Raw genomic sequence first — 12,161 nt, forward strand, 5'->3', positions numbered from 1 at the left:
CCAAAACCGGGTCCGGTCTGGCTGAATCGGGACTTACCGAGTCATTCCGACCTTGGAGGACCCGGTAAATCCCCATTCAGTAAACCATTCCCCATTCCCATTTGATCCCCCATAGGGCTCAATGGGAATGGGGAAGGTGCTAATTATGGGCCTGCAAATAGCGTCCCATAATTAGAGCCCTGGTCCGTTAGCGGGACCCGCAAAGGACGTGTGGTCAGACCACGCGTCCTTTGCGGGTCCCGCTAAGGGACCTCGGAATAGGGCGGTAAGGGTTTACCGGCAGCGGCATCCTTACCGGTGCCAGTAAACCCTTACCGCCCAACTCGGAATGAGGCCCATTGTCATGGGAGAAAAGGTAGGGGAGGAAGGTGAAACAGCGCAGGATTAGAATGGTGTATTATTCCGGTTGGTCAGATAGTATCTGTTGTGTATATGTTTTGTCTTACCTAGGTTACAATGGTCTGGTGCCCAGGTCGGGGTTCCCTTGTGGTTAACCGATTTCTGTACGGTCTGCTTGGTTCCATGTATGGGTCTGTGGTTGGGAGAATGACAATTGCTTAGTATTTTAGCCCATTGTCGCTATTGTATTTTCCAATTGGTGCACACGACCGTGTGGGCCTTAATTTGGAGGCTAGGTCTGGGTCATTTGGCTCGCAGGCAACCATTTGATTGGCAGGCACCCCGCAGTACCCGTCATGTTGTGTGAGGGTGGAGTGTTCGGAGTGGTCCAGTGTTGTGGTTAGTAGTCTCATTTGGGCCGTGTGTGTGCTGGAGGAGCAGTTGCCAGTGGGTAGCCCGTGTCCCAGTTTGACTTTACTTAACCGAGATGAAGGTGGCATAGTGCCTTTGATTATCATTATTGGAGGTCCTGTGGCCTTGTTCGACTTGCTGAGTCTTATACATCTGTTGGTGTGTGCTCTGTGACAATTGCTGCATGTATAGCAGTCTTAGATATGGGGTGTGGAGCCTGTATTTTTAATGTGGCTGTTGTGCGGGTGCTTGTGTCCCTGAGAAGGCAGCAGTGTGGGTTGTTGTGAGGAGTCAGTGCCAGTGGTGTGTGATTGTGGTGTACACTGCAGGTTACGTATCCACTTGTGATTGTGCCGACATAGCAAACCGTATGGTATTATTAGTACAATCTCTAGCTAGTGGGAGGGGGTTGCAGTTGTGCATCTCGGGGAGGTCAGCATGAGGCAATGACCATGCAGGTCCTGTCCCGCTGTTAACGCTTGGCGGTCTCGGCGAACAAGTGTCAATTTGATATTATTCAAAGTGATTTTTGTGGGTGTGGGTGCTTCTTGTTTGTGGGTGGAATTGGCTGAGTGCGGCCACCTATAGTTAACAGGATGGGCCGTGTCTAAAGTTTGGTGAATAACCCTAGTGTGAGACAGAGTTCAACCGGGATGCTGTATGGCAGAACTCTAACATTCCTATTAGGTTCTCTTACCTGTGTGTTACAGTCCCGGCAGCGCCCAAGTAATTATGCCCTGTATATAGATACTATCTAGTGAACAATGCATGCGCCTTGATATTGGCTTGTGGTCAAAGTAATGCGCATGCGTGCTGGTGACGATCCCTTTGCCCTGGGTCGGCATATTGCACGTGTGCTGTGATCAGCCAGGTTCCCTGTTGTGTTCATTCTAGATTTCTTTCATTCTTATGTTTGAATATGCGTGCTGTTGATGACCTCTTTACCTGGGTCGACAATATTGTGCATGTGCTGTGGCCAGCCAGTGTTCTCTATTGTGTTCATTCTGGATTTCTTATGTTTGATATGTTTGATTAGACCTGGTTGGGGGTATGTTCCAGGTTCCCTAAGAGTGGGTAGTCCAGATTGGGTGGTACCCATGTGTGGTGGGGGTGTATTTCTAGCTCATTGCTGATCGCTTATTTGGTGAGGCGGGTTACGCATGTGTTTTGATGACCACAGTATGCCTCTAGATAGTTGGGCGTCCCTATGTCACAGGCTTGGGTGTGCTGTATCTAGCAGGTCTGGGGCTGGACCTGAGATAGGGGTATGTTGCTTCTCCAGTCGAGTGTCCAGTGGGTGGGGTTTAACTGGTGCCAGTTAGGGCTGCTCTAGTCAGCTGACCCATTGCCTGAGAAAACATTGTAGGAGAGGTGTATGTGGATTAAGGCAGAGGTAGTCTGCTGGAGTTGTCATCATAGGTCTGGAGTAGCCCTGGCTTGTCTATGCCATGGTTACAGTATGTTTTGCCAGTAAGTCATAGAGAAGTGCACAACGTACATTATTCATAGAACTATTTGGATTGCCTTACAGTTCATGGCGTGTCTTGCCATGGTTTGCATGTGTTAATCTAATCAGCCATCGAGGATACCGAGCGTACAGTATTCATAGAAAGATATTAAAATCATGATCCAAATTGAATCCATTTTTTACACATCTAAAATGGCAAATCAGTCTTGCTTCCTCTTGGCACTGCTTGCTCTCCCTGTTTCCTCCTCTTGGTCTGCATTTTACTATTTGCAGGCCAATGAAGCAAATCTGTCTTTTGTCTACTAGCTAATGGTATTTCTGCCAGTGGTTAGCTAACGGTAGCTTAGGGTCTTGAGAATGGATATTGTTCAAGTGTTCTGTAACTCTTATGCGCACTTCCCTAATCGTGCTGCCGATGTAGATCTTCTCACATACACATACAATTGCATATATTACATATTTAGGGCCTGATTCATGGAACGTTTTCCTATGCGATTGCACCATTATAACACTTCCATGAATCAGGCCCTATGTTTTGCAATTTATGTGTTCCATAATTTGACAGTTTTTGAAAGTTGCAATTTGAGTCTTTTGTGCATATACACACTTTGTGCAAGGACCACACTTAGTAAACACAATGGGAGTACTTGATCGAGCCAATGTGTGGCGACTATATTTTTATGTGCCATAAAGGATAGGCTTCGGATGTTGCGCGAAGTTGGTGCTCTGCTGAAGGAGAGGCTAGGATAGGATGTCAGATTTGGTCAGATGTGTTCGTCCATCAGAAGGAGTGCCCAATGTTTTTCAGAATTTGTTGCTTTTTGTGGCTATCTGTGTTGTATTTTGTCTCAAATCTTATTGTTGCATTCTCATCTGGTTTCTTGATTGTGGGTGTGAGTAATGTCTCTCTTGACATGGAGACAGTTTTGGTTTTGGCCAGTTCAAGATTGTGTGCCATATACCCTCTGTTGGAGAATCTTTGGTCTAGCAGGAGCATTCTTTTTCAAAAAATCCCTTGGTATTACCGTTCCTTTTGTCCCTGGCATATTCCACTTGTGGGATGTTGGTGATCACAGATTTCCAGTGGCAGCTGCTGGCATGTAATTTTGAATTCACCTCTGTTAGTTTGCGAATAGTCTTGGTGGTTAGTTTGTTGCCACTCATCAGGATTGTGAGATCCAGGAAATCAATATCGGTGGCACTTACATGACTGGTTAACTCGATTCTGAACATGTTGGTGCTTAAGTATTTGACATATTCCTCCAGGTGGTTAGATGTACCTTTACATATTAGGATGATGTCGTCTATATAACAAAACCATTGGACGATCTGCTCAGTGCCTGTGAATAGCTGGCACCCATTGCAATTCCTTTTGTATGTCTGCAGTATTCGCCACTGAAAAGGAATACATTGTTTCGTAGTGAGAATTTTAGAAAATCTTTTGTCATTTCAATCTGCTCATAGTAGGAGGCTGATTTGCCTGAAAGTAGGTATTCTAACCTCTGTATTGCTAGTTCAATCTCTATGGAAGTATATAAGGCGTTTATATCATGCACCCTTATTCAAACATAAGAATGAAAGAAATCTAGAATGAACACAACAGGGAACTTGGCTGATCACAGCACATGTGCAATACGCCAACCCAGGGTAAAGGGATCGTCACTAGATCACATGCGCATTACATTGACCACAACCCAATATCAAGGCGCATGAGTCGTTCACTCTAGGTAGTATCTTTATACAGGGCATAATCCCTTGGCCCCTTTCAAAACACATCGAATCAGCATCCACTGCTGGGACTGTAGCACACAGGTAAGAAACCCCAATAGGAACATCCTGGCATCCCGGTTGAACCCTGTCTTGCACCAGGATTATTCACCAACCTTTAGACACGCTCAGTCTGTTAACTACAGGCGGCCGCACTCGGCCAAATTCCACCCACAATCCAGAAGCACCCACCCCAGCAATAATCACTTCGAATAATATCTAATCGACACTTGCCAAGACCACCAAGCATTAACAGTGGGCCAGGACCTGCACAGTCACTGCCTCACACTGACCTCCCCGAGATGCACAACCGCACCCCCCCCACACCAGATAGGGATCATAATAATAACACTATACGGTTCAGTACGTCGGTACATATACAAGTGGATACGCAAACTGCGGTGTACACCACAATCACACACCACCGGCACGACTCCTCACAACGACCCCCATCACTGCCTTCTCAGGAACACAAGTACCCGAGCAACAGCCCCATTAAAAATACAGGCTCCACACCCCATATCTAAGACTGCTATACATGCAGCAATTGATACAGAGCACATGCCAACACATGGATAAGACGAAGCAAGTCAAACAAGGTCACAAGACCTCCAATCATGATAATCACAGGCACTATGCCACGTTCATCGCGGTAAGTAAAACCAAAACTGGGAAATGCGCTACCCACTGGCAACTGCTCCTCCAGCACACACACAGCCCATTCGAGACTACCAACCACAACACTGGTCCACTCCAAACACTCCACCATCACGTAACATGACAGGTACCGCGGGGTGCCCACCAAACAAATGGTCACCTGCGAGCCAACTGACAATAGACCTAGCCTCCAAATTAAGGCCCACGCGGTCATGTGCACCAATTGAAAAATACTAATAGCAACAATGGGATAAAATACTAAGCAATTGTAACTCTCCCAACCACAGGCCCATACAAAGAACCGAGCAGACTGTATAGAAATCTGTTAACCATAAGGGAACCCTGACCGGGGCACCAGAGCATTGTAACCTAGGTAAAGCAAAACATAAACACAACAGATACACCATTCTAATCCAGCGCTGTTTCACCTTCCTCCCCTGCTTTTTCTCAATGACAATGGGCCTCATTCCGAGATTGGAGCTAGTCATGGCGCTATTTGCGCCATGACTGCCTCCAGTAATGGTACCGGCACCAGTCTCGTATAATGGGGACTTACCGGTGTAGTCTGACCTTTGCAAGACTGGTAAGTCCCCATTGAAAAAACCACTCCCCATCCCCATTGAGCCCCCATAGGGCTCAATGGGAAGGGGTAAGTAGCTAATAACGGTACCGCAATTACCGTTATTGGCTCTGATTTCCCTTAACGGGTCCCGTCCATAACGCCTGGTAAAACCAGGCGTTAAAGGAGGGACCCGCTAAGGGAACTCTTAGTAGGGTGGTAAGGGATTACCGGCATCGGTCTCCTGGTATCCCTTACCGCCCCACTCAGAATGAGGCCCAATGTCTGATGTTAATATACATCACCATGTACTTACCATGTACTATATATAACAATGAATCTTTAAACACAGTAAATGAAACAATGTATGTATAATGGATGCACTAAATTACAAATGATGCACTGACTCACGCACTTGCACACACTGTCACTTACCTATATATGTCACTTACCTCACAAATGTCACCCATATCGGTAAACAGCTGGATATCTGTGTAATTTTAAAATCAGCCTTGATAAAGAGCCACGAGGTCGAAACACGTGTCGGCTGACCACTACTAGGACTATGAGTCCACACTCAAATAAAGCCTTTGCTGTATCAACCGCAATTAGCATGGGAATCACTTTTTCCATAAGTACATAGCTTGCAAGGTAGCCAGGGCTTTTCTTATATATCAACTAGGCCTTTGGTACGCAACCACAGGGGCCTTCAGTGCCCAACCGCACCAAGGGACTCGCTTCGCCCCCCCCCCCTTGGCGACTGCTGGGCATTGAACTCAGCAGCTTGGTCACTTGTAGGGATACTCCACAAGGGCTCGCTTCATTTGCACCTCCCCCCTTTGGGGATTTAGAAAGTTGAACAGTATACCAGCAAAGTTGGAGAAATGTGTGATGGAATGACAGCAGACCCATATCTTTAGGGCATGCAATTAACCCAATTCAAAAGCATTACAGTACAGTCAAATATCACTTAGAGAGGTTCATCACACAACTTCATCCTTTAATGTTAATTAATACACTTCAAAAGCCTTAGGATTTGTAGATTTGGACAGTATACCATCAAAGTTGGAGGCCTGTGAAACGGAATGCCTCCAGACTCATATGAAACATTACACAAAATAGTCACTTATACACAAATTCATCAGTGAATGAACTCCAGTGAATATCCTTCAAACACCTTAGGAATTGCAGTTTGGACAGTATACGATTAAAGTGGGCGAAATGTGAAAGGGAATGACACCAGACCCATGTCTTAAGGATATACAATGAATCCAATTTAAAGTGTTACAAAAAAATAAAAAAAGTTACACAAATTTGTCACTTATGCACAACTTCATTAGTGAATAAACTTCAAACTCCTTAGGATTTGCAGATTTGGACAGAATACCATTAAAGTGGGCTAAATGTGGAATGGAATGACACGAGAGAGAACCATGTCTGTAAGACATATGATGACACCAATTTCAAGCATTACAGAAATCGTTACATAAAAACATTGCACAAAATTGCCACTTATGATTTTATATTATAGAGAGGATTACATACATACATATATTACCAGAATACAACACATATATAAACCATTGCAAAAGTACTATAAAATAGGATCTAATTCATCTATATACCAATTCATCTGTCTGAACGCAACACTGTTGAAGACACATTATTTCATATACTGTTGGAGCTTATTTTCACTTCATTAAGCACAATGAAAATTATATTGCCTAATACGAAATGTTCATTTTAAGGCATTGCATCCAGTCCTCTTATCGTTATGAGGTCCTCATAACAGTATCACATGTCAGCCCTATGTGTGTGCAATGGTATGGCCATTATTGGGCCACTGGTATAATACAGAGCTAGCTTCCCCTACCTAGCAGCCCTGTGAGGAGAAAACTCGCATCTGGCCTTTCTCAAAGCGATGAAAATGCTACTCTTCTCATAAGAATCTATCACCCCCAGCAAACATGAGATCTATGCCTGTAAGACATGAATGTATAACTGGATGCTATGTAAGATGTAATACCATTTCCTTGTAACTAAGCGCTTCACAAGTAACAGTGCTGTGATGCTCAAGGAGTGCTTGTGTGCTATACAAATGTAAAAATAAATAAATAAATACAACCTCTCACCTTTCCAATCATGTCCTTGATTAAATATTACACAGCCATGTAATTAAAAGATTACATTATTGCCAATGTTAGTTCCTTAGGTTTACAAGTAAATATTGCTCATTTTATACTATTAGATGATTCGGAGTAGAGGGCTGCTTGTAGTCAGGTGGCCACTAAATGCAGTCACAAACTGTTAGCGCTTACTCTTACCGTGACACAAAGGATTAGCAAGACAAATTTACATGAATTGAATAATCAAGATCAAACATTTTTGTCCAATTTATAGAGGCAAAAAAGAAATTGTAAACTGTCAACAAACAATTTAACACATTTTAGACATTTACAATGAAAGAAAAACAGAAAAAATCAAAAAAGACTTTGCAACTTTTTAAGAAGAAAATGTATATCCATACCAGGAAGAAGACAATGTTCATGTTAACAATGGGACATTTATACAATCCACAAATGAACACTATAGAAAATGGTTCACTTTCTCGGATACATCCTCTGATAACTCTGAAAATGAATGTGACATTTTCCACAGTACCAATAAAATGGGACAGAAAGTAGCGTGTGTCCAGCAGTCTTTTTGAAGAAGATGAGGGCCCAGAGCGCAGATGACATTTCATTAAGGGCATCTGCATCAGGAAAAATAAGTACAAGAACCTGTTAGAAATAGATACTCTGCCTATTTTCAATCTGTCTTCTCATACACTCACATAAGCAGGGCTTTATAGACTACGTTTAGGGCTTACCTTTGATCCCATTCACACTCCTAGCAAAGTGCAATAAATGCAGATTTTTTTTTTAGACTAAAACATATTTTTTTTTTAGACTAAAACATATATTTCTAATGTTGAGTGTGAGGTTAATGATGAGGTTCCTATGTTGAGACTATCATCAGTGTTCAGTTCTGCAACATCTGATGTGCCCCATTAATTGATTTCTTTCAAGAAAGTTGTGATGATTGGATTAGAGAAAATAGTGCAATGCAAAGATGCAAGGTTAGAAATCCTAATCCTAATGAAAGGCTTTGTAATTTTGAAGACATTGAATCGCTAAAAGAGGACCCTACAATAGTCATTAAGGTCATTAACAAAGGTAGAGGTGTAGTCATTATGGAAATGAATAAATATGATTTTGAAATAGCTTACTTTCAGTTATTGTTCGTAGGTGTTAACAGTTTTATTAATGCCATTATATAATAAATTAAAGATCTCTCAGACAGGGCATTACATAACAATATCTATGTAACGCTCACCTGACTCCCACGGAGGCGCTGGTCTAGTCTGGGTTGCTGTGGCCTCTTCGAGCGTGATGCGCAGAACTCGGAACACCGACTGAACAGGACCCTCAAATCTTGCTTGTCTGGCCTGTAGGAATATCCTTCTGCAAATGAGAAAGGGGATTAACAGTCTGCAGAACAGTGTGCTTGCTCCCTCCTTCCCCCCTTCGTTCTTCTCTAACTTCCTCCGAAATCCCCGGTTGAAGCTCACCTTATGGTTTGAAAGGATGAACTCTCCATCCTACTTCTGGTGCAGGGGCGCGTGTTTGTCCAGTTACTTCACTGGTTTTCAGAATGGCGCTGGCAAAATCCACTTGACTTTTCCGAGCGAAACGCCGTAAGTATGAAGATTACAAAAGTTCAAGTGTAGAGCCTCCTTTTCTGTTGCCTTCCTAACCTGTGATCTGTCCTTTATTTCAGGTGCAGAATGAAGGCGATGCGTTGAGGGATTGAATTGCCGATGGTAAACTGAGGTGAGTTAGCGATGGGGGCGATCCCTCTTAATGTCTTTATATTCCTCCAGTAATGTCTTTTGTCCTTTCCCCTTAGGGGCCGGGGTGCGGTACCTGCCAACGAAGTGGCGCCGACCGGAAATGAGGAATGGTACACCAACAGAAGACCGGTAAGTGTTATGGCAGAAATTAGGCTTTCCTCATATGTTCCTTCTGCTCACCTTTTGTCTCTTCTTCTCTCCCCTAGGCGCACAGATGTGGCGACCGGTGCAGACAGTCGTGGTGGAGCCAGAAGAACTCCCGAGGACAGGTGAGTGAAGCGTGGCGCTGCAGCGAGCAACGCAGTGCTTTTAAATGAAAGTCTTTTCTCAGGAACGCTGGCGTGAAGGTTCCGGATGCAGGTAAGAAGTTTGATAAAATTCTTGGGTTTCACCTTTCTCTTCTCTTCTTTCCTTACAGGTGTTCTAGGATCGAGGCGGGCATGGCTGGAGACCAGATGCAGGAGCAGACACGGTGAGCGTTCAGCTGCTTGGATGCAGAACAACGCAAAGCGTGAGCTACTGTCTGGGCGTGGCTTAAATAGCCCCCAAAGTAGTTCCAGGTAAGTATCCTTCCCTGGCCACGCCCAAGTGGCAAAATAGTCCCAATGAAAAAATAGTCCCTTTCAGGTCTCAGGGAGGCCTGAATCTTGCAGCATGGTCTGCATCAGGTAAGTGCACAAAAAACCTTCCTTTATGAGCCTGGCGCCTATGGCGCCAGGACTGATGTCCAACATGAGCCTTGCCCCAAGGGCGCCAGGACAGAGTCCAAAGAGCCCCAATAAGGGGCTGCTGGGCTTTTACCCGGGGGCATGATGCCTGCTCCCAGGGGTGCTGGGCCTGGCCTGGTGCTCTGGGGGTAGGAATCATGACAATCTAGCAAACATTTGGAAGATGTCTGGTCTTTTATATTTTACCTTAGGTCCATAAAAAAGAGGTTCAGCTGGTTGAAGAATTGTTGGTCTCTGGCTTGGTAATTCAACCACTATCACAAAATGTAGATTTCTTTATTAAACTATTAGCCAAAAAAATATCAACATACCTCAAAGATGAGTCAGTTTGGTTGCCGGTATTATCTTTGAAATAAGAAATTCTTGTGATTTTGGACACTGAATCGCTATATATCAATTTACTGCAAGACCAAGCAATAACAGAATTAAAAGAGGCACTCAATACAAGAGTAGAATCAACTCCAATTCCCACACAATGCACAATAAGGGCATGATTTACAAAGCAAAGTCCAATGGAATTGTGCCATCATACAAAACTTTTGTACATTTGGCTGAAAGTTGTGGAGAATTGGTTTTGAAATAGAACGTTTTCAACTTTAAATAGGATAATGACTCACACAGGAACTACACAGCTATGGGTAGTTCTTGTGTGCCAAATTTAGCAATTTTATATATGGTTGACTTTGAAGAACCCCACATATTCTCAGCAAATAATTGCTCTGCACAATCCATTTTATTATCCAAGAGACATATTGATGATATTTTCATTCTCTGGCAGGGGACTTTATTGTCATTGCATGAATTTGTGGAATGGGTCAACAACTTAGACTCCAAACTAAAGTGTACCTGGGAGAGAGTTCACAAGGAATGGTCTTTGGAGTGGATTTAGTTCTTAAACGCACAGACAGAAAGACCACTCTGCAATTCCCTAGCCACCATAGTAAAGCATTATTATGAAATCTAACTTATGGAATGTGTTTACACATTTGTAGAAATGTTCTAGAATTGAGAATTGTAATATTACAGATGATAGCCTACAGAATATATTAAAGAAAAAAGGGTACTCTACAGACTTATTTTACAGGACCGGAATTGAGCATAGCATGCCAATAGCAATGATTTGCTAAGTAGTCAGGAAAAGCACAAACAAAATGCTAATCAACACGTTTTTGCAACAACATTTTGTAGGAGCATCAATGTGATAAATGGTGGAATTCTTAAAAACTGACATAAATTATGTAAGCGATATTCAATCAACATTACAGCTAAGTCAATGCCTAGTCTGGGATGCTGAGGAAAACCCTTATTGATATATTTTTATGTCCAGTTCAGTACTCTGGATGACAACCCTTGTATAACACCCCCCTCTTAGAATCCCCCTGACCCCACTGAGCCAAGAAGTAGGTTTGTTTTGCAAATTTAAAAGGTTTATTTGGACAATTCAACAATATATATCTATCACACTTTATAAATAAATTGATAACTGATATCACACTTCAGAATATGACCGTGATCAACAATGGATAATGTTACAGGGGTACACTGATTTGGTTACTTAGGAGTAGTGTAGAGGATGAGGTAGCTGAAAATGCTTGATGGTTTCAAGGAAATGCAAGGTGGAATAAAATGCAGTACAGAAATAACTTGTTATGATTTTAGCAAAAGGTAATATGATCACTTTTTCTTTTGACAATTCACTCCCCCCCTATGCAATACAAGAAATGGAAGGAGAGCACACAGTCTTCAAGAATCCCAACAAATCACACTTTATAATGCAATACACAGTTCCAGTTCCCCCAGCAAGCTTAGAGAAAACAGGGATGAGTTTTAAACACAGGCAAATTACTTTAATGTGGTTTGCAAGGAAGTGAAAAGGTGCAAAAATTGCTTTTAATTCCCTCTAGAGGTTCAGGGTGAGTGAGAGATGCTTGTTGGCATTAGTTCAGGCTCACTTTAGCAATGCTCTATGAGTTATTAGCAGATTGAAAACGTATTTTAGCAAAGTGAAGCAAAAAGCTGCTGATTTCAACAGATGAAGAAATCGGGCCAAATCGCAAATCGCGGTAAATTTCGCGAGTGCGTGTCTCGCGATTACGGAAAAAGTATAGGGAGTAGGTTCGTTGGAAAGCCGTTCCTAGCATAAACGGTTCCGGAGATACGGACAATTTAATAAAGGTAGATTTTCGGATTTAAAGTAAAACCCAAAATGACAGGTGACAGCTTGCAGCTGCAGAATTGACAGGTGACAGTTGTGCAGCTTTAAAAATGACAGATGACACGATTTCTAGGAGGCTGTTCTAATTAGGTTAAAATAGTTTGGATTAGATTATTTTAACTAAG

The sequence above is a fragment of the Ambystoma mexicanum genome, chromosome 4p (assembly GCF_040938575.1).
Source record: "Ambystoma mexicanum isolate Mex_15411 chromosome 4p, UKY_AmexF1_1, whole genome shotgun sequence".
In the NCBI taxonomy this organism is placed as follows: Eukaryota; Metazoa; Chordata; class Amphibia; order Caudata; family Ambystomatidae; genus Ambystoma; species Ambystoma mexicanum.